The 27,153-nt window shown below is 55.8% G+C and overlaps 3 long non-coding RNA genes across 3 annotated transcripts; all 3 read right to left on the reverse strand.

The window, feature by feature from the left end:
• Positions 1-1,162: 1,162 nt before the first annotated feature.
• On the reverse strand, positions 1,163-6,527 carry LOC137455170 (uncharacterized). The gene is made up of 5 exons (XR_010990784.1): positions 6,300-6,527; positions 6,128-6,206; positions 4,742-5,112; positions 4,038-4,139; positions 1,163-1,808 (listed from the first exon to the last, which is right to left on the reverse strand). It is a non-coding gene; the product is annotated as an uncharacterized lncRNA (long non-coding RNA).
• Positions 6,528-10,319: 3,792 nt separating this feature from the next.
• On the reverse strand, positions 10,320-15,684 carry LOC137455172 (uncharacterized). Its single transcript, XR_010990786.1, has 5 exons — positions 15,457-15,684; positions 15,285-15,363; positions 13,899-14,269; positions 13,195-13,296; positions 10,320-10,965 (listed from the first exon to the last, which is right to left on the reverse strand). It is a non-coding gene; the product is annotated as an uncharacterized lncRNA (long non-coding RNA).
• A 3,721-nt stretch (positions 15,685-19,405) lies between these two features.
• On the reverse strand, positions 19,406-23,504 carry LOC137455175 (uncharacterized). The gene is made up of 3 exons (XR_010990789.1): positions 22,985-23,504; positions 22,281-22,382; positions 19,406-20,051 (listed from the first exon to the last, which is right to left on the reverse strand). It is a non-coding gene; the product is annotated as an uncharacterized lncRNA (long non-coding RNA).
• Between the last annotated feature and the right edge of the window lie 3,649 nt (positions 23,505-27,153).

Here is a 27,153-nt window from a genome sequence, read left to right on the forward strand (position 1 = left end):
TGGAGGGGGGCGGTGACACGCTGAGGGGGCGGTGCCACGCTGGGGGGGCGGTGCCACGCCGGGGGGGGCGGTGCCTGCGTTGTCACCTCACTCTCAGCTTTCCATTGGGTTTTATTCCCCTCCAAGACAACACGTTGAGTTCTGAGCAGCTGAGGAGCCCTGGGGAACACCTGTACAGAAATGTTCCTCCAAGAGCTGTCAGAAAAACGTTCGTTCCGCCAGCAGGCAGCTCTGGCTTCAGAGCAAAAGCCTTCTGTGATCATTCTGTTTAGCTCAGCACCAGCTGCAGCCGTCGGTATTACCAAACTACACAGTAATGGCCTCCTCCCGGTGCCCTCCCGGTCCCAACAGTTTCCCCCCACCAAAGGACTGGCAGAGAACTGGAAGCGACTGGGAAGCAGATCCGGGCTAGGGCGCAGGCGCCGGATCCATAGCGACGCTCGAGTCAAGCTCTCCGCTCTCCCCCTAAGAATTTTCGAGCATTCAGCGCAGTTAGGCTGCAGAAATTAGCTCCCCCGGGGCGGCACACGCCGCGGCACGGCTGCACTGCCGGCCAGTACACACCGGGTGGCAGCATTGAGCTCCCCCGGGGCGACACACGCCACGGCACGGCTGCACTGCCGGCCGTTACACACCGGGTGGCAGCACTGAGCACCTCCCTGGGCGTGGGCAGCAGCCGGGCCCCCACGTGGGTTTTATTTTCCAATGCTAAAAGCCTTTTAGAAGCAGAGAGGGCAGACAGGGGTCCTTTCCAAAGCTTTCTTACGCACCAGTCACTCCAAGCCCTCCCTCTCCAGCTGCAAACCAGAGGTTTGCCTCCGCCTCGCCTCACCCCAGTACTTACACTTTTAAAGATAGTGTGGTGCCCTCGGAGAATTTTCAGCACTTTAGGGGGGGGCCCCCAGCCCTCGCTCACCTGCTCCTCTGCTGCAGCAGCCCCCTGCCCCACGTGGCAGAACCAGCCCACCCACAATCCCCCCACTCCCTTTGATTCGCCCCCAGAAAGGCACAAAATAAAGCAAACTGCCCAGCCAGCACCTCCTGCCTTTCACAGCGAGGACTGAACATTGCAGCTTTGGCCAAGACTATCAGCCCAAAGGAAGGCCTGGCCCCTGAGGAGCTAAATGCAAGTGAACTGTCTGACACCACCACAGTCCTGTGAATGTTGCAAAGCAGTAGTGCATGCAGTATAATAATTCGAAAGTTAAGGGCTGCTCAAGCTTTACACAAAGTATCCTATTCAGTTTTGGGTTCCACTTAACACAAAGTAAAAGTGTAAAAGGTCAGAGGGAAAGCCAACTCTACCTCTGAACTACAGCAAGAAATACTGGAATCAAGGGGCCCTTTCTTCTGCTACTAATAGATGAAGAGAACATGAAAACTGATGGGCTAAACCAACAGGGCAAGATTAGAATAACTAGTAGAGAGAACGGAAGATACAAAGCTTCAACTACATCTGTTTAGCAACGACTCCTACCAGATAACTTCCATGCCATAACTTTACTGAATTCAAACAAGCCAGCTGGCGAAGCGTCTCGCTTACAGGCGGCCGACGAGGACACGCGCAGAAGGAAGAGGCGAGGGAACAAGTCCTGAGCTTTGCTGCAGGCTGTCCTGCGGCTTCCCCTACCGACTCTTTCCCGTACACCACCGCAGAAGGAGTTGGGTGAATTTTGTCTCAAACCCATTAAACCCTTTGGTGGTTTCAGCTTCCCGAGGATGTGTCGGCACAAGTCCTTGTCGGGGCACCGCAAACAGGGAGAGACAAAGCTCCGAGATCCAGGAAGAGGACGGCTGAGCAGACACTTCTAAAAGAGAGAAACTTCATCAGCTGAACCTCACACTTCTCCCAGCTTTGCAACAGCAAAGAACTTTGTGAACAACACAGTGGTGCTCCTAAGGAGGTCACCAGCTTGCAAGTTACAGGGGAAATAAAAACCTTTTTATTACAGAAGCACTGGCAAAAATTTACGGACAGGAACAGCAGACGAGGAAATTCTGCAATTGAGCTAACGATAGACATCGGGCCTAGGATCTGGCTACCCTGACAAAGGATGCCAACAGGACAGAGTGAGGCCTCAGCAGCACTCCCAAAAAGCCCCACAGGGAGCCACAGGCTCTGGCCCGTGCCCCACCTACGGGCCGGCCCTCCTGGCAGCAGCGCAACACCACCTCTTCAGGAGCCCAGGGACTGACCTCAGCCCCCTAAGGGCCAGGCAAGGTTGGTTCCTGTTAGCTGCCTAAAGCAGCCTCCCCAGCCCTGCTTACAGGGACCTTGGGCTGCTGCTGGGGACAGAAGGGGGAATGGAGGGCTCCACAACTCGTCACACAGACCCCGAGTACAGGGCTGTTAAGCTGACAGGGTGCCAAGGGAACAGGCTGCCATGAAGGCACAGACCCAGGCCCTGAACTACAGGGTGGGTCACCTTGCCGCAGCAACACGACCCAGCGGCTTCGCTGTGTCCGACGAATAAAAGGAGGAAGTTCCACAGGAACAGAAGGGAAAACCTTTTCACTGTGTGTGCCAGAGCCCTGGAGCAGGCTGCCCAGAGAGTTAGTGGAGTCTCTGGAGACATTCAAAACCTGCCCCAGGTGATCCTGCACTGGCACAGGGGTTGGACCGGATGCTATTTTGGGGTCCCTTCCAACCCCTAACACTCAGTGATTCTGTGATTAGCTATGCTGGTGACAGAGTCTCACTGAGTGGTCTTTAAAATGTTTTTCTTTTCTTTCAGCCTAGGAGTTTCATATTTAAATAGACCTTCTGCTCTGTCTTCCCCCTTCCTTCTTCCATCTTGCGTCTAAAAACTAGGAGAGCTTGATGAGGTGTATCCTGGGCGTCCCAACGTAACACATCTCAATTGCATACATGGATTTTGTAATCTTTTGCCCCATTGCTTGCACAGGGTGGATTAAGTTCATTACTTAGAGCTTGTCAGGACAGCTGTTGAAGTGTCCTGTGCAATGCAGGAGGAGTTGAATCCCATAGGAAACCACATTACTGTGCTTTGTCAGCCTGGTTATGGTCAGAAACCTCCTTCATTTTTTTTTCTCTTAAACAGATATATCACATGAGTCCCCAGAATTAATTTGCCTCTTCTCATAATTATTTCTTTAAAACTGTCTTAGAAGTGTCACTGTCCTTCCCTCTCCCTCTCTCTAGATACTGGCCTCCTGAGCCCATGGCAGACTTGCACAGAGCTACTGCGAGCACCACTCTGCACGGCCTCTGGGGGGCTTTCAAGCACAGGCACCCCTGGAGAATCCAAACCTAACCTTGCAGCTGGCCTTAGAGCTCCTCTTTGGAAAACTGTCGCTGCCAGGGCCCACAAACCCAACATCCTCTGTCAGCAACCTGGATGTAAGAGCTGAAAAGTGTCAACAGAAATTGTACTTGGACAGCTCAGGAAGATCCTTCAATGAAAGAGCTGGCTCCTCCTGAAGGGCAAGTATGAATGGAGCTCTCAAAGTACCACACTTCAGAGCCTCCTGCTTGCTAGCACTAAGACAATTGTTCATGTAGAACGACTGGCCACTCACTTCAACAAACCCCACAGAACTGGCTCCTATCAACTCTCCAGAAGACACTGCTGCACTAGCTTGGCTGCCTGACCGGCTCAGTTCAGGTGGCTTAGGGTCTCACAGAGGGTACCACAAGAACTGAGGGGACTGCAGTCTTTGCAGCTTCAGCTTTCCTTCTCTGCTACTTCTTTTTTCAGATGGATTTTTTTTCAAAGGGACTGCTGGACAGCAGAACAGGATGGATGGCCGGGCCCCAAGAGCGGTGGGGAACAGAGTTAAACCCAGCCGGTGGCCGGCCGGGCACAAGTGGTGTTCCCCAGGACACCCCTTGTGAGAGAGTGAGTCCAGAGAAGGGCCACAAAGCTGGTGAGGGGTCTGGATAACAAGTCTTATGAGGAGTGGCTGAAGGAACTGGGACTGTTTAATCTGCAGAAGAGGAAGCTGAGGGAATTATGGTGTGGTCTGGCTTCAGCTCTCAACTACTTCCACGTTGAGCAAGGACAGCTTGTACTCACAGAAGGCACTGGCTGCTTGGGTCCAAGGTTCCTGTAGAGCTCAGGTCTCTGAGACTTCTGAACAGCTGTGCTTAGCCCAAAATCAGACAGTTTCACATCACCCTGGGAAAAAAAAAAAATCCAAGAAAAGAATTCAGAAAGATTGTGCTTGAGCAAAAGAAAAGGTTTAACCGCTGCACAGCCTCCTGAGCCCATGGCAGGCTTGCAGAGCTACTGTGAGCACCACTCTGCGCGGCCTCTGGGGGGTTTCAAGCACAGGCACTCCAGGAGACTGCAGGCACTCCACAGAGACTCCAAAACCTCACTGAGAACCCCCCAACTCCTTCAGGACCCCCACAGATTCCCCAACTTAGATGCCCACAAAACCCCTTTGGAGGCACCCAAACCCCCCATCTGATACGCCCAGCTCCGTTTTAGGTACCCCCAGACGCTTCTAATGTCCCCAGACCCGCTGGTGGACCAGCCCAGAACCCCCTGACACTATCCCAGACCCTTTCAGGGGGCTCCACACCCCTTCTAGATGCCCACAAATCCCCTTCACACGCCAAAAGAAACCTTTACCTGCCTCCAAACCCCATTTGGGGCCCACTCAGACCCCTTAGCAGCGGGTGGCAGCAACCAAGTCTGTTGCTCTCACCAATTAAACCCTTTGGTGCTCTCAGCTCTCTGACCCTGTGTCAGTGCAAGTCCTTGTCAGCCGGTACCTTTGTCCTGATCCAGGCGGAGAGAGAACTGCCAGGAACACAGCTTCGCCGCTCCGCTTGCGGCACGCCTGCTGCCGAGGGCAGCCTCGTCCGCAGCCTGCCCGAGAGGAACACGGCCCCCGGGGCCGGGGGACAAACAAAAGCCTTCCACAAAGGAAACAAGGGAAGTCTCTTGGCCACTCTTCACGTGCCGAGTGCGATTGTCATGTGGAACACACCGCGGCATCTGGAATGAGTTTAAGTCCAGGTCTATGGCAGCACAGAGGTTCCTGGAATATCCCGGTACATCGATCCACAGGAGGTTGTCTTTCGGTCCCCAGTCTGATGCTTTGCAGCACAGCCATCACATCATTTCTCTCGAGTGCTTTGAACTGACAATTCATACAGGAGAATAAACCCAAACAGGAGTAAGCAGCTTGGAAAAGAACTTTGATCATCACCGGGCCCAGCAAGAGGACACAGTCTCAGGCTGCACCAGGGGAGGTTTAGGCTAGAGGTTAGGAAGAGGTTCTGCACAGAGAGAGTGATGGCCCATTGGAATGGGCTGCCCAGGGAGGTGGTGGAGTCACCATCTTTGGAGGTGTTCAGGAGGAGACTGGATAGGGTGCTTGGTTGCATGGTTTAGTTGATTAGGTGGTGTTGGATGATAGGTTGGACACGATGATCTTGAAGGTCTCTTCCAACTCGGTCTGGTCTATTCTTTTCTATTCCGTTCCATTCCATACCATTCCATTCCAACACCATCTAATCAACTAAACCATGGCACTGAGTGCCTCATCCAGTCTCTTTCTAAACACTTCCAGTGATGGTGACTCCCTGGGCACCACCTCACTGAGCAGCACATTCCAAAGGCCAATCTCTCTTTCAACCTGCTCTATTCTATTCTATGAAGACCTTCTTCCTAACATCCAGCCTAAACCTCCCCTGGCACAGCTTGAGACTGTGTCCTCTTGCTCTGGTGCTGCTTGCCTGGGAGAAGAGACCAACCCCCACCTGGCTACAACCAGAACTGAGGGGACTGCAGTCTTTGCAGCTTCAGCTTTCCTTCTCTGCTACTTCTTTTTTCAGATGGATTTTTTTTCAAAGGGACTGCTGGACAGCAGAACAGGATGGATGGCCGGGCCCCAAGAGCGGTGGGGAACAGAGTTAAACCCAGCCGGTGGCCGGCCGGGCACAAGTGGTGTTCCCCAGGACACCCCTTGTGAGAGAGTGAGTCCAGAGAAGGGCCACAAAGCTGGTGAGGGGTCTGGATAACAAGTCTTATGAGGAGTGGCTGAGGGAACTGGGACTGTTTAATCTGCAGAAGAGGAAGCTGAGGGAATTATGGTGTGGTCTGGCTTCAGCTCTCAACTACTTCCACGTTGAGCAAGGACAGCTTGTACTCACAGAAGGCACTGGCTGCTTGGGTTCAAGGTTCCTGCAGAGCTCAGGCTATCTCTCTTCATTAGTGAGGTCGTCCTGTCACCTAGGCAGAGAGATGAAAATGCAGCTATGAAATTAGACCACTGGAATCGTGAGAGTCGTTCTGTGTGCGACTCCAGGAGAATCCAAACCTAACCTTGGAGCTGCCCTGAAGAGCTCCTCTTTGGAAAGCTCTCGCTGCCGGGCCCCACAAACCCCACACCCTCTGTCAGCAAACCGGATGTACGAGCTGAAGGGTGTCGACAGAAACTGTACATGGACAGCTCAGGAAGATCCTGCCAGTCCCAGCACACCAGACCTGGAATGATCAAAGAAAGTCCGTTAACATCTCTCTGTGTGTCTGCTCATAGCTTGACGAGAACCCCCCAACTCCTTCAGGACCCCCCCAGATTCCCCAACTTAGATGCCCACAAAACCCCTTTGGAGGCACCCAAACCCCCCATCTCATACGCCCAGCTCCATTTTAGGTACCCCCAGACGCTTCTAATGTCCCCAGACCCGCTGGTAGACCAGCCCAGAACCCCCTGACACTATCCCAGACCCTTTCAGGGGGCTCCACACCCCTTCTAGATGCCCACAAAACCCCTTCACACGCCAAAAGAAACCTTTACCTGCCTCCAAACCCCATTTGGGGGCCACTCAGACCCCTTAGCAGCGGGTGGCAGCAACCAAGTCTGTTGCTCTCACCAATGAAACCAGGATGTTAGGAAGAAGGTCTTCATAGAATAGAATAGAGCAGGTTGAAAGAGAGATTGGCCTTTGGAATGTGCTGCCCAGGGAGGTGGTGGAGTCACCATCACTGGGAGTGTTTAGAAAGAGACTGGATGAGGCACTCAGTGCCATGGTTTAGTTGATTGGAATGGGATGGAATGGACCGGACCAGGTTGGAAGAGACCTTCAAGATCATCGTGTCCAAGCTATCATCCAACACCACCTAATCAACTAAACCATGCAACCAAGCACCCTATCCAGTCTCCTCCTGAACACCTCCAAAGATGGTGACTCCACCACCTCCCTGGGCAGCCCATTCCAATGGGCAATCACTCTCTCTGTGCAGAACCTCTTCCTAACCTCTAGCCTAAACCTCCCCTGGCACAGCTTGAGACTGTGTCCTCTTGTTCTGGTGCTGCTTGCCTGGAAGAAGAGACCAACCCCCACCTGGCTACAACCTCCCTTCAGGGAGTCGTAGAAAGCAAGAAGGTCTCCCCTGAGCCTCCTCTTCTCCAGGCTAAGCAACCCCAGCTCCCTCAGCCTCTCCTCACAGGCCTGTGCTCCAAACCCCTCCCCAGCTTTGTTGCCCTTCTCCGGACACCTTCCAGCAACTCAACGTCTTGCTTAAACGGAGGGGCCCAGAACTGGACACGGGACTCAAGGTGTGCCCTAACCAGTGCCAAGTGCAGGGGCAGAATGACCTCCCTGCTCCTGCTGGCCACTCTGATCCTGATATTGGCCAGGTTGCCAGTGGCCTTCTTGGCCACCCGTGCACGCTGCTGGTCACGACCAGAAGACAGGGATCGGAAGAGTCTTTGGCCAAGCTGTAAGCCTCTTCCTAACATCCAGCCTAAACCTCCCCTGGCACAGCTTGAGACTGTGTCCTCTTGTTCTGGTGCTGCTTGCCTGGGAGAAGAGACCAACCCCTACCCGGCTACAACCAGAACTGAGGGGACTGCAATCTTTGCAGCTTCAGCTTTCCTTCTCTGCTACTTCTTTTTTCAGATGGATTTTTTTTCCATAGCGACCACCGGGACGCTGCCCCCCTGGCGCGAGCAGAGCCGGGCTAGGGCGCAGGCGCCGGATCCATAGCGACACTCGAGTCAAGCTCTCCGCTCTCCGCTCTTCCCTTAAGAATTTTCGAGCATTCGGCGCAGTTAGGCTGCAGAAATTAGCTCCCACGGGGCGGCACACGCCGCGGCACGGCTGCACTGCGGCCATTACACACAGGGTTGAGCACTGAGCTCCCACGGGGCGCTATACGCCGCGGTACGGCTGCACTGCCGGCCATTACACACCGGGTGGCAGCATTGAGCTCCCCCGGGGCGGCACACGCCGCGGCACGGCTGCACTGCCGGCCATTACACACCGGGTGGCAGCATTGAGCTCCCACGGGGCCTCTGGGTACGGTTGAGGCAGCAGCCGCCACCCCCGCAGAGCCCCACCGGTCAAGCCCGGACACGCCCCCCCCCCCCCCCCCCCCCCCAAAAGCCCCGCGCTGCCCCGCCGGTGGCCACCCCCCCAAGCCCCGCGCACCTCCAGCGGCTGCTATAGAGAAACCCCACAAAGCAGCAGAGACTGGCACTGACCTGGGACACAGCAGAAGAGCTGCAACCTCTACCAGCCACAACCCTGAAAGCATCTGGCGCCATGTTGTTGAGGGCGGTGCCATGCTGGGGGGTGGGGTTCAGGCTGGGGGGCGGTGACACGCTGGAGGGGGGTGGTGACACGCTGGGCGGGGGCGGTGCCACGCTGGGGGGGCGGTGCCACGCGGGGGGGGGCGGTGACACGCTGGAGGGGGGCGGTGACACGCTGGAGGGGGGGCGGTGACACGCTGGAGGGGGGGCGGTGACACGCTGGAGGGGGGGCGGTGACACGCTGGAGGGGGGCGGTGACACGCTGGGGGGGCGGTGACACGCTGGAGGGGGGGCGGTGACACGCTGGGGGGGCGGTGACACGCTGGGAGGGGCGGTGACACGCTGGGGGGGGCGGTGCCACGCTGGGGGAGGCGGTGACACGCTGGAGGGGGGCGGTGACACGCTGGGGGGGCGGTGACACGCTGGAGGGGGGCGGTGACACGCTGGGGGAGGCGGTGCCACGCTGGAGGGGGGCGGTGACACGCTGAGGGGGCGGTGACACGCTGGGGGGGGCGGTGCCACGCCTGGGGGGGCGGTGACACGCTGGAGGGGGGCGGTGACACGCTGGGGGGGGCGGTGACACGCTGGGAGGGGCGGTGACACGCTGGGGGGGGCGGTGCCACGCTGGGGGAGGCGGTGACACGCTGGGGGGGCGGTGACACGCTGGAGGGGGGCGGTGACACGCTGGGGGAGGCGGTGCCACGCCGGGGGGGGCGGTGCCTGCGTTGTCACCTCACTCTCAGCTTTCCATTGGGTTTTATTCCCCTCCAAGGCAACACGTTGAGTTCTGAGCAGCTGAGGAGCCCTGGGGAACACCTGTACAGAAATGTTCCTCCAAGAGCTGTCAGAAAAACGTTCGTTCCGCCAGCAGGCAGCTCTGGCTTCAGAGCAAAAGCCTTCTGTGATCATTCTGTTTAGCTCAGCACCAGCTGCAGCCGTCGGTATTACCAAACTACACAGTAATGGCCTCCTCCCGGTGCCCTCCCGGTCCCAACAGTTTCCCCCCACCAAAGGACTGGCAGAGAACTGGAAGCGACTGGGAAGCAGATCCGGGCTAGGGCGCAGGCGCCGGATCCATAGCGACGCTCGAGTCAAGCTCTCCGCTCTCCCCCTAAGAATTTTCGAGCATTCAGCGCAGTTAGGCTGCAGAAATTAGCTCCCCCGGGGCGGCACACGCCGCGGCACGGCTGCACTGCCGGCCAGTACACACCGGGTGGCAGCATTGAGCTCCCCCGGGGCGACACACGCCACGGCACGGCTGCACTGCCGGCCGTTACACACCGGGTGGCAGCACTGAGCACCTCCCTGGGCGTGGGCAGCAGCCGGGCCCCCACGTGGGTTTTATTTTCCAATGCTAAAAGCCTTTTAGAAGCAGAGAGGGCAGACAGGGGTCCTTTCCAAAGCTTTCTTACGCACCAGTCACTCCAAGCCCTCCCTCTCCAGCTGCAAACCAGAGGTTTGCCTCCGCCTCGCCTCACCCCAGTACTTACACTTTTAAAGATAGTGTGGTGCCCTCGGAGAATTTTCAGCACTTTAGGGGGGGGCCCCCAGCCCTCGCTCACCTGCTCCTCTGCTGCAGCAGCCCCCTGCCCCACGTGGCAGAACCAGCCCACCCACAATCCCCCCACTCCCTTTGATTCGCCCCCAGAAAGGCACAAAATAAAGCAAACTGCCCAGCCAGCACCTCCTGCCTTTCACAGCGAGGACTGAACATTGCAGCTTTGGCCAAGACTATCAGCCCAAAGGAAGGCCTGGCCCCTGAGGAGCTAAATGCAAGTGAACTGTCTGACACCACCACAGTCCTGTGAATGTTGCAAAGCAGTAGTGCATGCAGTATAATAATTCGAAAGTTAAGGGCTGCTCAAGCTTTACACAAAGTATCCTATTCAGTTTTGGGTTCCACTTAACACAAAGTAAAAGTGTAAAAGGTCAGAGGGAAAGCCAACTCTACCTCTGAACTACAGCAAGAAATACTGGAATCAAGGGGCCCTTTCTTCTGCTACTAATAGATGAAGAGAACATGAAAACTGATGGGCTAAACCAACAGGGCAAGATTAGAATAACTAGTAGAGAGAACGGAAGATACAAAGCTTCAACTACATCTGTTTAGCAACGACTCCTACCAGATAACTTCCATGCCATAACTTTACTGAATTCAAACAAGCCAGCTGGCGAAGCGTCTCGCTTACAGGCGGCCGACGAGGACACGCGCAGAAGGAAGAGGCGAGGGAACAAGTCCTGAGCTTTGCTGCAGGCTGTCCTGCGGCTTCCCCTACCGACTCTTTCCCGTACACCACCGCAGAAGGAGTTGGGTGAATTTTGTCTCAAACCCATTAAACCCTTTGGTGGTTTCAGCTTCCCGAGGATGTGTCGGCACAAGTCCTTGTCGGGGCACCGCAAACAGGGAGAGACAAAGCTCCGAGATCCAGGAAGAGGACGGCTGAGCAGACACTTCTAAAAGAGAGAAACTTCATCAGCTGAACCTCACACTTCTCCCAGCTTTGCAACAGCAAAGAACTTTGTGAACAACACAGTGGTGCTCCTAAGGAGGTCACCAGCTTGCAAGTTACAGGGGAAATAAAAACCTTTTTATTACAGAAGCACTGGCAAAAATTTACGGACAGGAACAGCAGACGAGGAAATTCTGCAATTGAGCTAACGATAGACATCGGGCCTAGGATCTGGCTACCCTGACAAAGGATGCCAACAGGACAGAGTGAGGCCTCAGCAGCACTCCCAAAAAGCCCCACAGAGAGCCACAGGCTCTGGCCCGTGCCCCACCTACGGGCCGGCCCTCCTGGCAGCAGCGCAACACCACCTCTTCAGGAGCCCAGGGACTGACCTCAGCCCCCTAAGGGCCAGGCAAGGTTGGTTCCTGTTAGCTGCCTAAAGCAGCCTCCCCAGCCCTGCTTACAGGGACCTTGGGCTGCTGCTGGGGACAGAAGGGGGAATGGAGGGCTCCACAACTCGTCACACAGACCCCGAGTACAGGGCTGTTAAGCTGACAGGGTGCCAAGGGAACAGGCTGCCATGAAGGCACAGACCCAGGCCCTGAACTACAGGGTGGGTCACCTTGCCGCAGCAACACGACCCAGCGGCTTCGCTGTGTCCGACGAATAAAAGGAGGAAGTTCCACAGGAACAGAAGGGAAAACCTTTTCACTGTGTGTGCCAGAGCCCTGGAGCAGGCTGCCCAGAGAGTTAGTGGAGTCTCTGGAGACATTCAAAACCTGCCCCAGGTGATCCTGCACTGGCACAGGGGTTGGACCGGATGCTATTTTGGGGTCCCTTCCAACCCCTAACACTCAGTGATTCTGTGATTAGCTATGCTGGTGACAGAGTCTCACTGAGTGGTCTTTAAAATGTTTTTCTTTTCTTTCAGCCTAGGAGTTTCATATTTAAATAGACCTTCTGCTCTGTCTTCCCCCTTCCTTCTTCCATCTTGCGTCTAAAAACTAGGAGAGCTTGATGAGGTGTATCCTGGGCGTCCCAACGTAACACATCTCAATTGCATACATGGATTTTGTAATCTTTTGCCCCATTGCTCGCACAGGGTGGATTAAGTTCATTACTTAGAGCTTGTCAGGACAGCTGTTGAAGTGTCCTGTGCAATGCAGGAGGAGTTGAATCCCATAGGAAACCACATTACTGTGCTTTGTCAGCCTGGTTATGGTCAGAAACCTCCTTCATTTTTTTTTCTCTTAAACAGATATATCACATGAGTCCCCAGAATTAATTTGCCTCTTCTCATAATTATTTCTTTAAAACTGTCTTAGAAGTGTCACTGTCCTTCCCTCTCCCTCTCTCTAGATACTGGCCTCCTGAGCCCATGGCAGACTTGCACAGAGCTACTGCGAGCACCACTCTGCACGGCCTCTGGGGGGCTTTCAAGCACAGGCACCCCTGGAGAATCCAAACCTAACCTTGCAGCTGGCCTTAGAGCTCCTCTTTGGAAAACTGTCGCTGCCAGGGCCCACAAACCCAACATCCTCTGTCAGCAACCTGGATGTAAGAGCTGAAAAGTGTCAACAGAAATTGTACTTGGACAGCTCAGGAAGATCCTTCAATGAAAGAGCTGGCTCCTCCTGAAGGGCAAGTATGAATGGAGCTCTCAAAGTACCACACTTCAGAGCCTCCTGCTTGCTAGCACTAAGACAATTGTTCATGTAGAACGACTGGCCACTCACTTCAACAAACCCCACAGAACTGGCTCCTATCAACTCTCCAGAAGACACTGCTGCACTAGCTTGGCTGCCTGACCGGCTCAGTTCAGGTGGCTTAGGGTCTCACAGAGGGTACCACCAGAACTGAGGGGACTGCAGTCTTTGCAGCTTCAGCTTTCCTTCTCTGCTACTTCTTTTTTCAGATGGATTTTTTTTCAAAGGGACTGCTGGACAGCAGAACAGGATGGATGGCCGGGCCCCAAGAGCGGTGGGGAACAGAGTTAAACCCAGCCGGTGGCCGGCCGGGCACAAGTGGTGTTCCCCAGGACACCCCTTGTGAGAGAGTGAGTCCAGAGAAGGGCCACAAAGCTGGTGAGGGGTCTGGATAACAAGTCTTATGAGGAGTGGCTGAAGGAACTGGGACTGTTTAATCTGCAGAAGAGGAAGCTGAGGGAATTATGGTGTGGTCTGGCTTCAGCTCTCAACTACTTCCACGTTGAGCAAGGACAGCTTGTACTCACAGAAGGCACTGGCTGCTTGGGTTCAAGGTTCCTGTAGAGCTCAGGTCTCTGAGACTTCTGAACAGCTGTGCTTAGCCCAAAATCAGACAGTTTCACATCACCCTGGGAAAAAAAAAAAATCCAAGAAAAGAATTCAGAAAGATTGTGCTTGAGCAAAAGAAAAGGTTTAACCGCTGCACAGCCTCCTGAGCCCATGGCAGGCTTGCAGAGCTACTGTGAGCACCACTCTGCGCGGCCTCTGGGGGGTTTCAAGCACAGGCACTCCAGGAGACTGCAGGCACTCCACAGAGACTCCAAAACCTCACTGAGAACCCCCCAACTCCTTCAGGACCCCCACAGATTCCCCAACTTAGATGCCCACAAAACCCCTTTGGAGGCACCCAAACCCCCCATCTGATACGCCCAGCTCCGTTTTAGGTACCCCCAGACGCTTCTAATGTCCCCAGACCCGCTGGTGGACCAGCCCAGAACCCCCTGACACTATCCCAGACCCTTTCAGGGGGCTCCACACCCCTTCTAGATGCCCACAAATCCCCTTCACACGCCAAAAGAAACCTTTACCTGCCTCCAAACCCCATTTGGGGCCCACTCAGACCCCTTAGCAGCGGGTGGCAGCAACCAAGTCTGTTGCTCTCACCAATTAAACCCTTTGGTGCTCTCAGCTCTCTGACCCTGTGTCAGTGCAAGTCCTTGTCAGCCGGTACCTTTGTCCTGATCCAGGCGGAGAGAGAACTGCCAGGAACACAGCTTCGCCGCTCCGCTTGCGGCACGCCTGCTGCCGAGGGCAGCCTCGTCCGCAGCCTGCCCGAGAGGAACACGGCCCCCGGGGCCGGGGGACAAACAAAAGCCTTCCACAAAGGAAACAAGGGAAGTCTCTTGGCCACTCTTCACGTGCCGAGTGCGATTGTCATGTGGAACACACCGCGGCATCTGGAATGAGTTTAAGTCCAGGTCTATGGCAGCACAGAGGTTCCTGGAATATCCCGGTACATCGATCCACAGGAGGTTGTCTTTCGGTCCCCAGTCTGATGCTTTGCAGCACAGCCATCACATCATTTCTCTCGAGTGCTTTGAACTGACAATTCATACAGGAGAATAAACCCAAACAGGAGTAAGCAGCTTGGAAAAGAACTTTGATCATCACCGGGCCCAGCAAGAGGACACAGTCTCAGGCTGCACCAGGGGAGGTTTAGGCTAGAGGTTAGGAAGAGGTTCTGCACAGAGAGAGTGATGGCCCATTGGAATGGGCTGCCCAGGGAGGTGGTGGAGTCACCATCTTTGGAGGTGTTCAGGAGGAGACTGGATAGGGTGCTTGGTTGCATGGTTTAGTTGATTAGGTGGTGTTGGATGATAGGTTGGACACGATGATCTTGAAGGTCTCTTCCAACTCGGTCTGGTCTATTCTTTTCTATTCCGTTCCATTCCATACCATTCCATTCCAACACCATCTAATCAACTAAACCATGGCACTGAGTGCCTCATCCAGTCTCTTTCTAAACACTTCCAGTGATGGTGACTCCCTGGGCACCACCTCACTGAGCAGCACATTCCAAAGGCCAATCTCTCTTTCAACCTGCTCTATTCTATTCTATGAAGACCTTCTTCCTAACATCCAGCCTAAACCTCCCCTGGCACAGCTTGAGACTGTGTCCTCTTGCTCTGGTGCTGCTTGCCTGGGAGAAGAGACCAACCCCCACCTGGCTACAACCAGAACTGAGGGGACTGCAGTCTTTGCAGCTTCAGCTTTCCTTCTCTGCTACTTCTTTTTTCAGATGGATTTTTTTTCAAAGGGACTGCTGGACAGCAGAACAGGATGGATGGCCGGGCCCCAAGAGCGGTGGGGAACAGAGTTAAACCCAGCCGGTGGCCGGCCGGGCACAAGTGGTGTTCCCCAGGACACCCCTTGTGAGAGAGTGAGTCCAGAGAAGGGCCACAAAGCTGGTGAGGGGTCTGGATAACAAGTCTTATGAGGAGTGGCTGAGGGAACTGGGACTGTTTAATCTGCAGAAGAGGAAGCTGAGGGAATTATGGTGTGGTCTGGCTTCAGCTCTCAACTACTTCCACGTTGAGCAAGGACAGCTTGTACTCACAGAAGGCACTGGCTGCTTGGGTTCAAGGTTCCTGCAGAGCTCAGGCTATCTCTCTTCATTAGTGAGGTCGTCCTGTCACCTAGGCAGAGAGATGAAAATGCAGCTATGAAATTAGACCACTGGAATCGTGAGAGTCGTTCTGTGTGCGACTCCAGGAGAATCCAAACCTAACCTTGGAGCTGCCCTGAAGAGCTCCTCTTTGGAAAGCTCTCGCTGCCGGGCCCCACAAACCCCACACCCTCTGTCAGCAAACCGGATGTACGAGCTGAAGGGTGTCGACAGAAACTGTACATGGACAGCTCAGGAAGATCCTGCCAGTCCCAGCACACCAGACCTGGAATGATCAAAGAAAGTCCGTTAACATCTCTCTGTGTGTCTGCTCATAGCTTGACGAGAACCCCCCAACTCCTTCAGGACCCCCCCAGATTCCCCAACTTAGATGCCCACAAAACCCCTTTGGAGGCACCCAAACCCCCCATCTCATACGCCCAGCTCCATTTTAGGTACCCCCAGACGCTTCTAATGTCCCCAGACCCGCTGGTAGACCAGCCCAGAACCCCCTGACACTATCCCAGACCCTTTCAGGGGGCTCCACACCCCTTCTAGATGCCCACAAATCCCCTTCACACGCCAAAAGAAACCTTTACCTGCCTCCAAACCCCATTTGGGGGCCACTCAGACCCCTTAGCAGCGGGTGGCAGCAACCAAGTCTGTTGCTCTCACCAATGAAACCAGGATGTTAGGAAGAAGGTCTTCATAGAATAGAATAGAGCAGGTTGAAAGAGAGATTGGCCTTTGGAATGTGCTGCCCAGGGAGGTGGTGGAGTCACCATCACTGGGAGTGTTTAGAAAGAGACTGGATGAGGCACTCAGTGCCATGGTTTAGTTGATTGGAATGGGATGGAATGGACCGGACCAGGTTGGAAGAGACCTTCAAGATCATCGTGTCCAAGCTATCATCCAACACCACCTAATCAACTAAACCATGCAACCAAGCACCCTATCCAGTCTCCTCCTGAACACCTCCAAAGATGGTGACTCCACCACCTCCCTGGGCAGCCCATTCCAATGGGCAATCACTCTCTCTGTGCAGAACCTCTTCCTAACCTCTAGCCTAAACCTCCCCTGGCACAGCTTGAGACTGTGTCCTCTTGTTCTGGTGCTGCTTGCCTGGAAGAAGAGACCAACCCCCACCTGGCTACAACCTCCCTTCAGGGAGTCGTAGAAAGCAAGAAGGTCTCCCCTGAGCCTCCTCTTCTCCAGGCTAAGCAACCCCAGCTCCCTCAGCCTCTCCTCACAGGCCTGTGCTCCAAACCCCTCCCCAGCTTTGTTGCCCTTCTCCGGACACCTTCCAGCAACTCAACGTCTTGCTTAAACGGAGGGGCCCAGAACTGGACACGGGACTCAAGGTGTGCCCTAACCAGTGCCAAGTGCAGGGGCAGAATGACCTCCCTGCTCCTGCTGGCCACACTGTTCCTGATATTGGCCAGGTTGCCAGTGGCCTTCTTGGCCACCCGTGCACGCTGCTGGTCACGACCAGAAGACAGGGATCGGAAGAGTCTTTGGCCAAGCTGTAAGCCTCTTCCTAACATCCAGCCTAAACCTCCCCTGGCACAGCTTGAGACTGTGTCCTCTTGTTCTGGTGCTGCTTGCCTGGGAGAAGAGACCAACCCCTACCCGGCTACAACCAGAACTGAGGGGACTGCAATCTTTGCAGCTTCAGCTTTCCTTCTCTGCTACTTCTTTTTTCAGATGGATTTTTTTTCCATAGCGACCACCGGGACGCTGCCCCCCTGGCGCGAGCAGAGCCGGGCTAGGGCGCAGGCGCCGGATCCATAGCGACCACCGGGACGCTGCCCCTCTGGCGCCAGCAGAGCCGGGCTAGGGCGCAGGCGCCGGATCCATAGCGACACTCGAGTCAAGCTCTCCGCTCTCCGCTCTTCCCTTAAGAATTTTCGAGCATTCGGCGCAGTTAGGCTGCAGAAATTAGCTCCCACGGGGCGGCACACGCCGCGGCACGGCTGCACTGCGGCCATTACACACAGGGTTGAGCACTGAGCTCCCACGGGGCGCTATACGCCGCGGTACGGCTGCACTGCCGGCCATTACACACCGGGTGGCAGCATTGAGCTCCCCCGGGGCGGCACACGCCGCGGCACGGCTGCACTGCCGGCCATTACACACCGGGTGGCAGCATTGAGCTCCCACGGGGCCTCTGGGTACGGTTGAGGCAGCAGCCGCCACCCCCGCAGAGCCCCACCGGTCAAGCCCGGACACGCCCCCCCCCCCCCCCCCCCCCCCCAAAAGCCCCGCGCTGCCCCGCCGGTGGCCACCCCCCCAAGCCCCGCGCACCTCCAGCGGCTGCTATAGAGAAACCCCACAAAGCAGCAGAGACTGGCACTGACCTGGGACACAGCAGAAGAGCTGCAACCTCTACCAGCCACAACCCTGAAAGCATCTGGCGCCATGTTGTTGAGGGCGGTGCCATGCTGGGGGGTGGGGTTCAGGCTGGGGGGCGGTGACACGCTGGAGGGGGGTGGTGACACGCTGGGCGGGGGCGGTGCCACGCTGGGGGGGCGGTGCCACGCGGGGGGGGGCGGTGACACGCTGGAGGGGGGCGGTGACACGCTGGAGGGGGGCGGTGACACGCTGGAGGGGGGCGGTGACACGCTGGAGGGGGGCGGTGACACGCTGGAGGGGGGCGGTGACACGCTGGAGGGGGGCGGTGACACGCTGGAGGGGGGCGGTGACACGCTGGGGGGGGCGGTGACACGCTGGAGGGGGGCGGTGACACGCTGGAGGGGGGCGGTGACACGCTGGGAGGGGCGGTGACACGCTGGGGGGGCGGTGCCACGCTGGGGGAGGCGGTGACACGCTGGAGGGGGGCGGTGACACGCTGGGGGGGGCGGTGACACGCTGGAGGGGGGGCGGTGACACGCTGGGGGAGGCGGTGCCACGCTGGAGGGGGGCGGTGACACGCTGAGGGGGCGGTGCCACGCTGGGGGGGCGGTGCCACGCCGGGGGGGGCGGTGCCTGCGTTGTCACCTCACTCTCAGCTTTCCATTGGGTTTTATTCCCCTCCAAGACAACACGTTGAGTTCTGAGCAGCTGAGGAGCCCTGGGGAACACCTGTACAGAAATGTTCCTCCAAGAGCTGTCAGAAAAACGTTCGTTCCGCCAGCAGGCAGCTCTGGCTTCAGAGCAAAAGCCTTCTGTGATCATTCTGTTTAGCTCAGCACCAGCTGCAGCCGTCGGTATTACCAAACTACACAGTAATGGCCTCCTCCCGGTGCCCTCCCGGTCCCAACAGTTTCCCCCCACCAAAGGACTGGCAGAGAACTGGAAGCGACTGGGAAGCAGATCCGGGCTAGGGCGCAGGCGCCGGATCCATAGCGACGCTCGAGTCAAGCTCTCCGCTCTCCCCCTAAGAATTTTCGAGCATTCAGCGCAGTTAGGCTGCAGAAATTAGCTCCCCCGGGGCGGCACACGCCGCGGCACGGCTGCACTGCCGGCCAGTACACACCGGGTGGCAGCATTGAGCTCCCCCGGGGCGACACACGCCACGGCACGGCTGCACTGCCGGCCGTTACACACCGGGTGGCAGCACTGAGCACCTCCCTGGGCGTGGGCAGCAGCCGGGCCCCCACGTGGGTTTTATTTTCCAATGCTAAAAGCCTTTTAGAAGCAGAGAGGGCAGACAGGGGTCCTTTCCAAAGCTTTCTTACGCACCAGTCACTCCAAGCCCTCCCTCTCCAGCTGCAAACCAGAGGTTTGCCTCCGCCTCGCCTCACCCCAGTACTTACACTTTTAAAGATAGTGTGGTGCCCTCGGAGAATTTTCAGCACTTTAGGGGGGGGCCCCCAGCCCTCGCTCACCTGCTCCTCTGCTGCAGCAGCCCCCTGCCCCACGTGGCAGAACCAGCCCACCCACAATCCCCCCACTCCCTTTGATTCGCCCCCAGAAAGGCACAAAATAAAGCAAACTGCCCAGCCAGCACCTCCTGCCTTTCACAGCGAGGACTGAACATTGCAGCTTTGGCCAAGACTATCAGCCCAAAGGAAGGCCTGGCCCCTGAGGAGCTAAATGCAAGTGAACTGTCTGACACCACCACAGTCCTGTGAATGTTGCAAAGCAGTAGTGCATGCAGTATAATAATTCGAAAGTTAAGGGCTGCTCAAGCTTTACACAAAGTATCCTATTCAGTTTTGGGTTCCACTTAACACAAAGTAAAAGTGTAAAAGGTCAGAGGGAAAGCCAACTCTACCTCTGAACTACAGCAAGAAATACTGGAATCAAGGGGCCCTTTCTTCTGCTACTAATAGATGAAGAGAACATGAAAACTGATGGGCTAAACCAACAGGGCAAGATTAGAATAACTAGTAGAGAGAACGGAAGATACAAAGCTTCAACTACATCTGTTTAGCAACGACTCCTACCAGATAACTTCCATGCCATAACTTTACTGAATTCAAACAAGCCAGCTGGCGAAGCGTCTCGCTTACAGGCGGCCGACGAGGACACGCGCAGAAGGAAGAGGCGAGGGAACAAGTCCTGAGCTTTGCTGCAGGCTGTCCTGCGGCTTCCCCTACCGACTCTTTCCCGTACACCACCGCAGAAGGAGTTGGGTGAATTTTGTCTCAAACCCATTAAACCCTTTGGTGGTTTCAGCTTCCCGAGGATGTGTCGGCACAAGTCCTTGTCGGGGCACCGCAAACAGGGAGAGACAAAGCTCCGAGATCCAGGAAGAGGACGGCTGAGCAGACACTTCTAAAAGAGAGAAACTTCATCAGCTGAACCTCACACTTCTCCCAGCTTTGCAACAGCAAAGAACTTTGTGAACAACACAGTGGTGCTCCTAAGGAGGTCACCAGCTTGCAAGTTACAGGGGAAATAAAAACCTTTTTATTACAGAAGCACTGGCAAAAATTTACGGACAGGAACAGCAGACGAGGAAATTCTGCAATTGAGCTAACGATAGACATCGGGCCTAGGATCTGGCTACCCTGACAAAGGATGCCAACAGGACAGAGTGAGGCCTCAGCAGCACTCCCAAAAAGCCCCACAGGGAGCCACAGGCTCTGGCCCGTGCCCCACCTACGGGCCGGCCCTCCTGGCAGCAGCGCAACACCACCTCTTCAGGAGCCCAGGGACTGACCTCAGCCCCCTAAGGGCCAGGCAAGGTTGGTTCCTGTTAGCTGCCTAAAGCAGCCTCCCCAGCCCTGCTTACAGGGACCTTGGGCTGCTGCTGGGGACAGAAGGGGGAATGGAGGGCTCCACAACTCGTCACACAGACCCCGAGTACAGGGCTGTTAAGCTGACAGGGTGCCAAGGGAACAGGCTGCCATGAAGGCAGAGACCCAGGCCCTGAACTACAGGGTGGGTCACCTTGCCGCAGCAACACGACCCAGCGGCTTCGCTGTGTCCGACGAATAAAAGGAGGAAGTTCCACAGGAACAGAAGGGAAAACCTTTTCACTGTGTGTGCCAGAGCCCTGGAGCAGGCTGCCCAGAGAGTTAGTGGAGTCTCTGGAGACATTCAAAACCTGCCCCAGGTGATCCTGCACTGGCACAGGGGTTGGACCGGATGCTATTTTGGGGTCCCTTCCAACCCCTAACACTCAGTGATTCTGTGATTAGCTATGCTGGTGACAGAGTCTCACTGAGTGGTCTTTAAAATGTTTTTCTTTTCTTTCAGCCTAGGAGTTTCATATTTAAATAGACCTTCTGCTCTGTCTTCCCCCTTCCTTCTTCCATCTTGCGTCTAAAAACTAGGAGAGCTTGATGAGGTGTATCCTGGGCGTCCCAACGTAACACATCTCAATTGCATACATGGATTTTGTAATCTTTTGCCCCATTGCTTGCACAGGGTGGATTAAGTTCATTACTTAGAGCTTGTCAGGACAGCTGTTGAAGTGTCCTGTGCAATGCAGGAGGAGTTGAATCCCATAGGAAACCACATTACTGTGCTTTGTCAGCCTGGTTATGGTCAGAAACCTCCTTCATTTTTTTTTCTCTTAAACAGATATATCACATGAGTCCCCAGAATTAATTTGCCTCTTCTCATAATTATTTCTTTAAAACTGTCTTAGAAGTGTCACTGTCCTTCCCTCTCCCTCTCTCTAGATACTGGCCTCCTGAGCCCATGGCAGACTTGCACAGAGCTACTGCGAGCACCACTCTGCACGGCCTCTGGGGGGCTTTCAAGCACAGGCACCCCTGGAGAATCCAAACCTAACCTTGCAGCTGGCCTTAGAGCTCCTCTTTGGAAAACTGTCGCTGCCAGGGCCCACAAACCCAACATCCTCTGTCAGCAACCTGGATGTAAGAGCTGAAAAGTGTCAACAGAAATTGTACTTGGACAGCTCAGGAAGATCCTTCAATGAAAGAGCTGGCTCCTCCTGAAGGGCAAGTATGAATGGAGCTCTCAAAGTACCACACTTCAGAGCCTCCTGCTTGCTAGCACTAAGACAATTGTTCATGTAGAACGACTGGCCACTCACTTCAACAAACCCCACAGAACTGGCTCCTATCAACTCTCCAGAAGACACTGCTGCACTAGCTTGGCTGCCTGACCGGCTCAGTTCAGGTGGCTTAGGGTCTCACAGAGGGTACCACAAGAACTGAGGGGACTGCAGTCTTTGCAGCTTCAGCTTTCCTTCTCTGCTACTTCTTTTTTCAGATGGATTTTTTTTCAAAGGGACTGCTGGACAGCAGAACAGGATGGATGGCCGGGCCCCAAGAGCGGTGGGGAACAGAGTTAAACCCAGCCGGTGGCCGGCCGGGCACAAGTGGTGTTCCCCAGGACACCCCTTGTGAGAGAGTGAGTCCAGAGAAGGGCCACAAAGCTGGTGAGGGGTCTGGATAACAAGTCTTATGAGGAGTGGCTGAAGGAACTGGGACTGTTTAATCTGCAGAAGAGGAAGCTGAGGGAATTATGGTGTGGTCTGGCTTCAGCTCTCAACTACTTCCACGTTGAGCAAGGACAGCTTGTACTCACAGAAGGCACTGGCTGCTTGGGTTCAAGGTTCCTGTAGAGCTCAGGTCTCTGAGACTTCTGAACAGCTGTGCTTAGCCCAAAATCAGACAGTTTCACATCACCCTGGGAAAAAAAAAAAATCCAAGAAAAGAATTCAGAAAGATTGTGCTTGAGCAAAAGAAAAGGTTTAACCGCTGCACAGCCTCCTGAGCCCATGGCAGGCTTGCAGAGCTACTGTGAGCACCACTCTGCGCGGCCTCTGGGGGGTTTCAAGCACAGGCACTCCAGGAGACTGCAGGCACTCCACAGAGACTCCAAAACCTCACTGAGAACCCCCCAACTCCTTCAGGACCCCCACAGATTCCCCAACTTAGATGCCCACAAAACCCCTTTGGAGGCACCCAAACCCCCCATCTGATACGCCCAGCTCCGTTTTAGGTACCCCCAGACGCTTCTAATGTCCCCAGACCCGCTGGTGGACCAGCCCAGAACCCCCTGACACTATCCCAGACCCTTTCAGGGGGCTCCACACCCCTTCTAGATGCCCACAAATCCCCTTCACACGCCAAAAGAAACCTTTACCTGCCTCCAAACCCCATTTGGGGCCCACTCAGACCCCTTAGCAGCGGGTGGCAGCAACCAAGTCTGTTGCTCTCACCAATTAAACCCTTTGGTGCTCTCAGCTCTCTGACCCTGTGTCAGTGCAAGTCCTTGTCAGCCGGTACCTTTGTCCTGATCCAGGCGGAGAGAGAACTGCCAGGAACACAGCTTCGCCGCTCCGCTTGCGGCACGCCTGCTGCCGAGGGCAGCCTCGTCCGCAGCCTGCCCGAGAGGAACACGGCCCCCGGGGCCGGGGGACAAACAAAAGCCTTCCACAAAGGAAACAAGGGAAGTCTCTTGGCCACTCTTCACGTGCCGAGTGCGATTGTCATGTGGAACACACCGCGGCATCTGGAATGAGTTTAAGTCCAGGTCTATGGCAGCACAGAGGTTCCTGGAATATCCCGGTACATCGATCCACAGGAGGTTGTCTTTCGGTCCCCAGTCTGATGCTTTGCAGCACAGCCATCACATCATTTCTCTCGAGTGCTTTGAACTGACAATTCATACAGGAGAATAAACCCAAACAGGAGTAAGCAGCTTGGAAAAGAACTTTGATCATCACCGGGCCCAGCAAGAGGACACAGTCTCAGGCTGCACCAGGGGAGGTTTAGGCTAGAGGTTAGGAAGAGGTTCTGCACAGAGAGAGTGATGGCCCATTGGAATGGGCTGCCCAGGGAGGTGGTGGAGTCACCATCTTTGGAGGTGTTCAGGAGGAGACTGGATAGGGTGCTTGGTTGCATGGTTTAGTTGATTAGGTGGTGTTGGATGATAGGTTGGACACGATGATCTTGAAGGTCTCTTCCAACTCGGTCTGGTCTATTCTTTTCTATTCCGTTCCATTCCATACCATTCCATTCCAACACCATCTAATCAACTAAACCATGGCACTGAGTGCCTCATCCAGTCTCTTTCTAAACACTTCCAGTGATGGTGACTCCCTGGGCACCACCTCACTGAGCAGCACATTCCAAAGGCCAATCTCTCTTTCAACCTGCTCTATTCTATTCTATGAAGACCTTCTTCCTAACATCCAGCCTAAACCTCCCCTGGCACAGCTTGAGACTGTGTCCTCTTGCTCTGGTGCTGCTTGCCTGGGAGAAGAGACCAACCCCCACCTGGCTACAACCAGAACTGAGGGGACTGCAGTCTTTGCAGCTTCAGCTTTCCTTCTCTGCTACTTCTTTTTTCAGATGGATTTTTTTTCAAAGGGACTGCTGGACAGCAGAACAGGATGGATGGCCGGGCCCCAAGAGCGGTGGGGAACAGAGTTAAACCCAGCCGGTGGCCGGCCGGGCACAAGTGGTGTTCCCCAGGACACCCCTTGTGAGAGAGTGAGTCCAGAGAAGGGCCACAAAGCTGGTGAGGGGTCTGGATAACAAGTCTTATGAGGAGTGGCTGAGGGAACTGGGACTGTTTAATCTGCAGAAGAGGAAGCTGAGGGAATTATGGTGTGGTCTGGCTTCAGCTCTCAACTACTTCCACGTTGAGCAAGGACAGCTTGTACTCACAGAAGGCACTGGCTGCTTGGGTTCAAGGTTCCTGCAGAGCTCAGGCTATCTCTCTTCATTAGTGAGGTCGTCCTGTCACCTAGGCAGAGAGATGAAAATGCAGCTATGAAATTAGACCACTGGAATCGTGAGAGTCGTTCTGTGTGCGACTCCAGGAGAATCCAAACCTAACCTTGGAGCTGCCCTGAAGAGCTCCTCTTTGGAAAAGTCTCGCTGCCGGGCCCCACAAACCCCACACCCTCTGTCAGCAAACCGGATGTACGAGCTGAAGGGTGTCGACAGAAACTGTACATGGACAGCTCAGGAAGATCCTGCCAGTCCCAGCACACCAGACCTGGAATGATCAAAGAAAGTCCGTTAACATCTCTCTGTGTGTCTGCTCATAGCTTGACGAGAACCCCCCAACTCCTTCAGGACCCCCCCAGATTCCCCAACTTAGATGCCCACAAAACCCCTTTGGAGGCACCCAAACCCCCCATCTCATACGCCCAGCTCCATTTTAGGTACCCCCAGACGCTTCTAATGTCCCCAGACCCGCTGGTAGACCAGCCCAGAACCCCCTGACACTATCCCAGACCCTTTCAGGGGGCTCCACACCCCTTCTAGATGCCCACAAAACCCCTTCACACGCCAAAAGAAACCTTTACCTGCCTCCAAACCCCATTTGGGGGCCACTCAGACCCCTTAGCAGCGGGTGGCAGCAACCAAGTCTGTTGCTCTCACCAATGAAACCAGGATGTTAGGAAGAAGGTCTTCATAGAATAGAATAGAGCAGGTTGAAAGAGAGATTGGCCTTTGGAATGTGCTGCCCAGGGAGGTGGTGGAGTCACCATCACTGGGAGTGTTTAGAAAGAGACTGGATGAGGCACTCAGTGCCATGGTTTAGTTGATTGGAATGGGATGGAATGGACCGGACCAGGTTGGAAGAGACCTTCAAGATCATCGTGTCCAAGCTATCATCCAACACCACCTAATCAACTAAACCATGCAACCAAGCACCCTATCCAGTCTCCTCCTGAACACCTCCAAAGATGGTGACTCCACCACCTCCCTGGGCAGCCCATTCCAATGGGCAATCACTCTCTCTGTGCAGAACCTCTTCCTAACCTCTAGCCTAAACCTCCCCTGGCACAGCTTGAGACTGTGTCCTCTTGTTCTGGTGCTGCTTGCCTGGAAGAAGAGACCAACCCCCACCTGGCTACAACCTCCCTTCAGGGAGTCGTAGAAAGCAAGAAGGTCTCCCCTGAGCCTCCTCTTCTCCAGGCTAAGCAACCCCAGCTCCCTCAGCCTCTCCTCACAGGCCTGTGCTCCAAACCCCTCCCCAGCTTTGTTGCCCTTCTCCGGACACCTTCCAGCAACTCAACGTCTTGCTTAAACGGAGGGGCCCAGAACTGGACACGGGACTCAAGGTGTGCCCTAACCAGTGCCAAGTGCAGGGGCAGAATGACCTCCCTGCTCCTGCTGGCCACTCTGATCCTGATATTGGCCAGGTTGCCAGTGGCCTTCTTGGCCACCCGTGCACGCTGCTGGTCACGACCAGAAGACAGGGATCGGAAGAGTCTTTGGCCAAGCTGTAAGCCTCTTCCTAACATCCAGCCTAAACCTCCCCTGGCACAGCTTGAGACTGTGTCCTCTTGTTCTGGTGCTGCTTGCCTGGGAGAAGAGACCAACCCCCACCCGGCTACAACCAGAACTGAGGGGACTGCAATCTTTGCAGCTTCAGCTTTCCTTCTCTGCTACTTCTTTTTTCAGATGGATTTTTTTTCCATAGCGACCACCGGGACGCTGCCCCCCTGGCGCGAGCAGAGCCGGGCTAGGGCGCAGGCGCCGGATCCATAGCGACCACCGGGACGCTGCCCCTCTGGCGCCAGCAGAGCCGGGCTAGGGCGCAGGCGCCGGATCCATAGCGACACTCGAGTCAAGCTCTCCGCTCTCCGCTCTTCCCTTAAGAATTTTCGAGCATTCGGCGCAGTTAGGCTGCAGAAATTAGCTCCCACGGGGCGGCACACGCCGCGGCACGGCTGCACTGCGGCCATTACACACAGGGTTGAGCACTGAGCTCCCACGGGGCGCTATACGCCGCGGTACGGCTGCACTGCCGGCCATTACACACCGGGTGGCAGCATTGAGCTCCCCCGGGGCGGCACACGCCGCGGCACGGCTGCACTGCCGGCCATTACACACAGGGTGGCAGCATTGAGCTCCCACGGGGCCTCTGGGTACGGTTGAGGCAGCAGCCGCCACCCCCGCAGAGCCCCACCGGTCAAGCCCGGACACGCCCCCCCCCCCCCCCCCCCCCCAAAAGCCCCGCGCTGCCCCGCCGGTGGCCACCCCCCCCAAGCCCCGCGCACCTCCAGCGGCTGCTATAGAGAAACCCCACAAAGCAGCAGAGACTGGCACTGACCTGGGACACAGCAGAAGAGCTGCAACCTCTACCAGCCACAACCCTGAAAGCATCTGGCGCCATGTTGTTGAGGGCGGTGCCATGCTGGGGGGTGGGGTTCAGGCTGGGGGGCGGTGACACGCTGGAGGGGGGTGGTGACACGCTGGGCGGGGGCGGTGCCACGCTGGGGGGGCGGTGCCACGCGGGGGGGGGCGGTGACACGCTGGAGGGGGGCGGTGACACGCTGGAGGGGGGCGGTGACACGCTGGAGGGGGGCGGTGACACGCTGGAGGGGGGCGGTGACACGCTGGAGGGGGGCGGTGACACGCGGGAGGGGGGCGGTGACACGCGGGAGGGGGGCGGTGACACGCGGGAGGGGGGCGGTGACACGCGGGAGGGG

This window comes from Melanerpes formicivorus, unplaced genomic scaffold, assembly GCF_026170545.1.
Source record: "Melanerpes formicivorus ecotype bairdi unplaced genomic scaffold, bMelFor1.0.p_v2 SCAF_92, whole genome shotgun sequence".
NCBI lineage: Eukaryota > Metazoa > Chordata > Aves > Piciformes > Picidae > Melanerpes > Melanerpes formicivorus.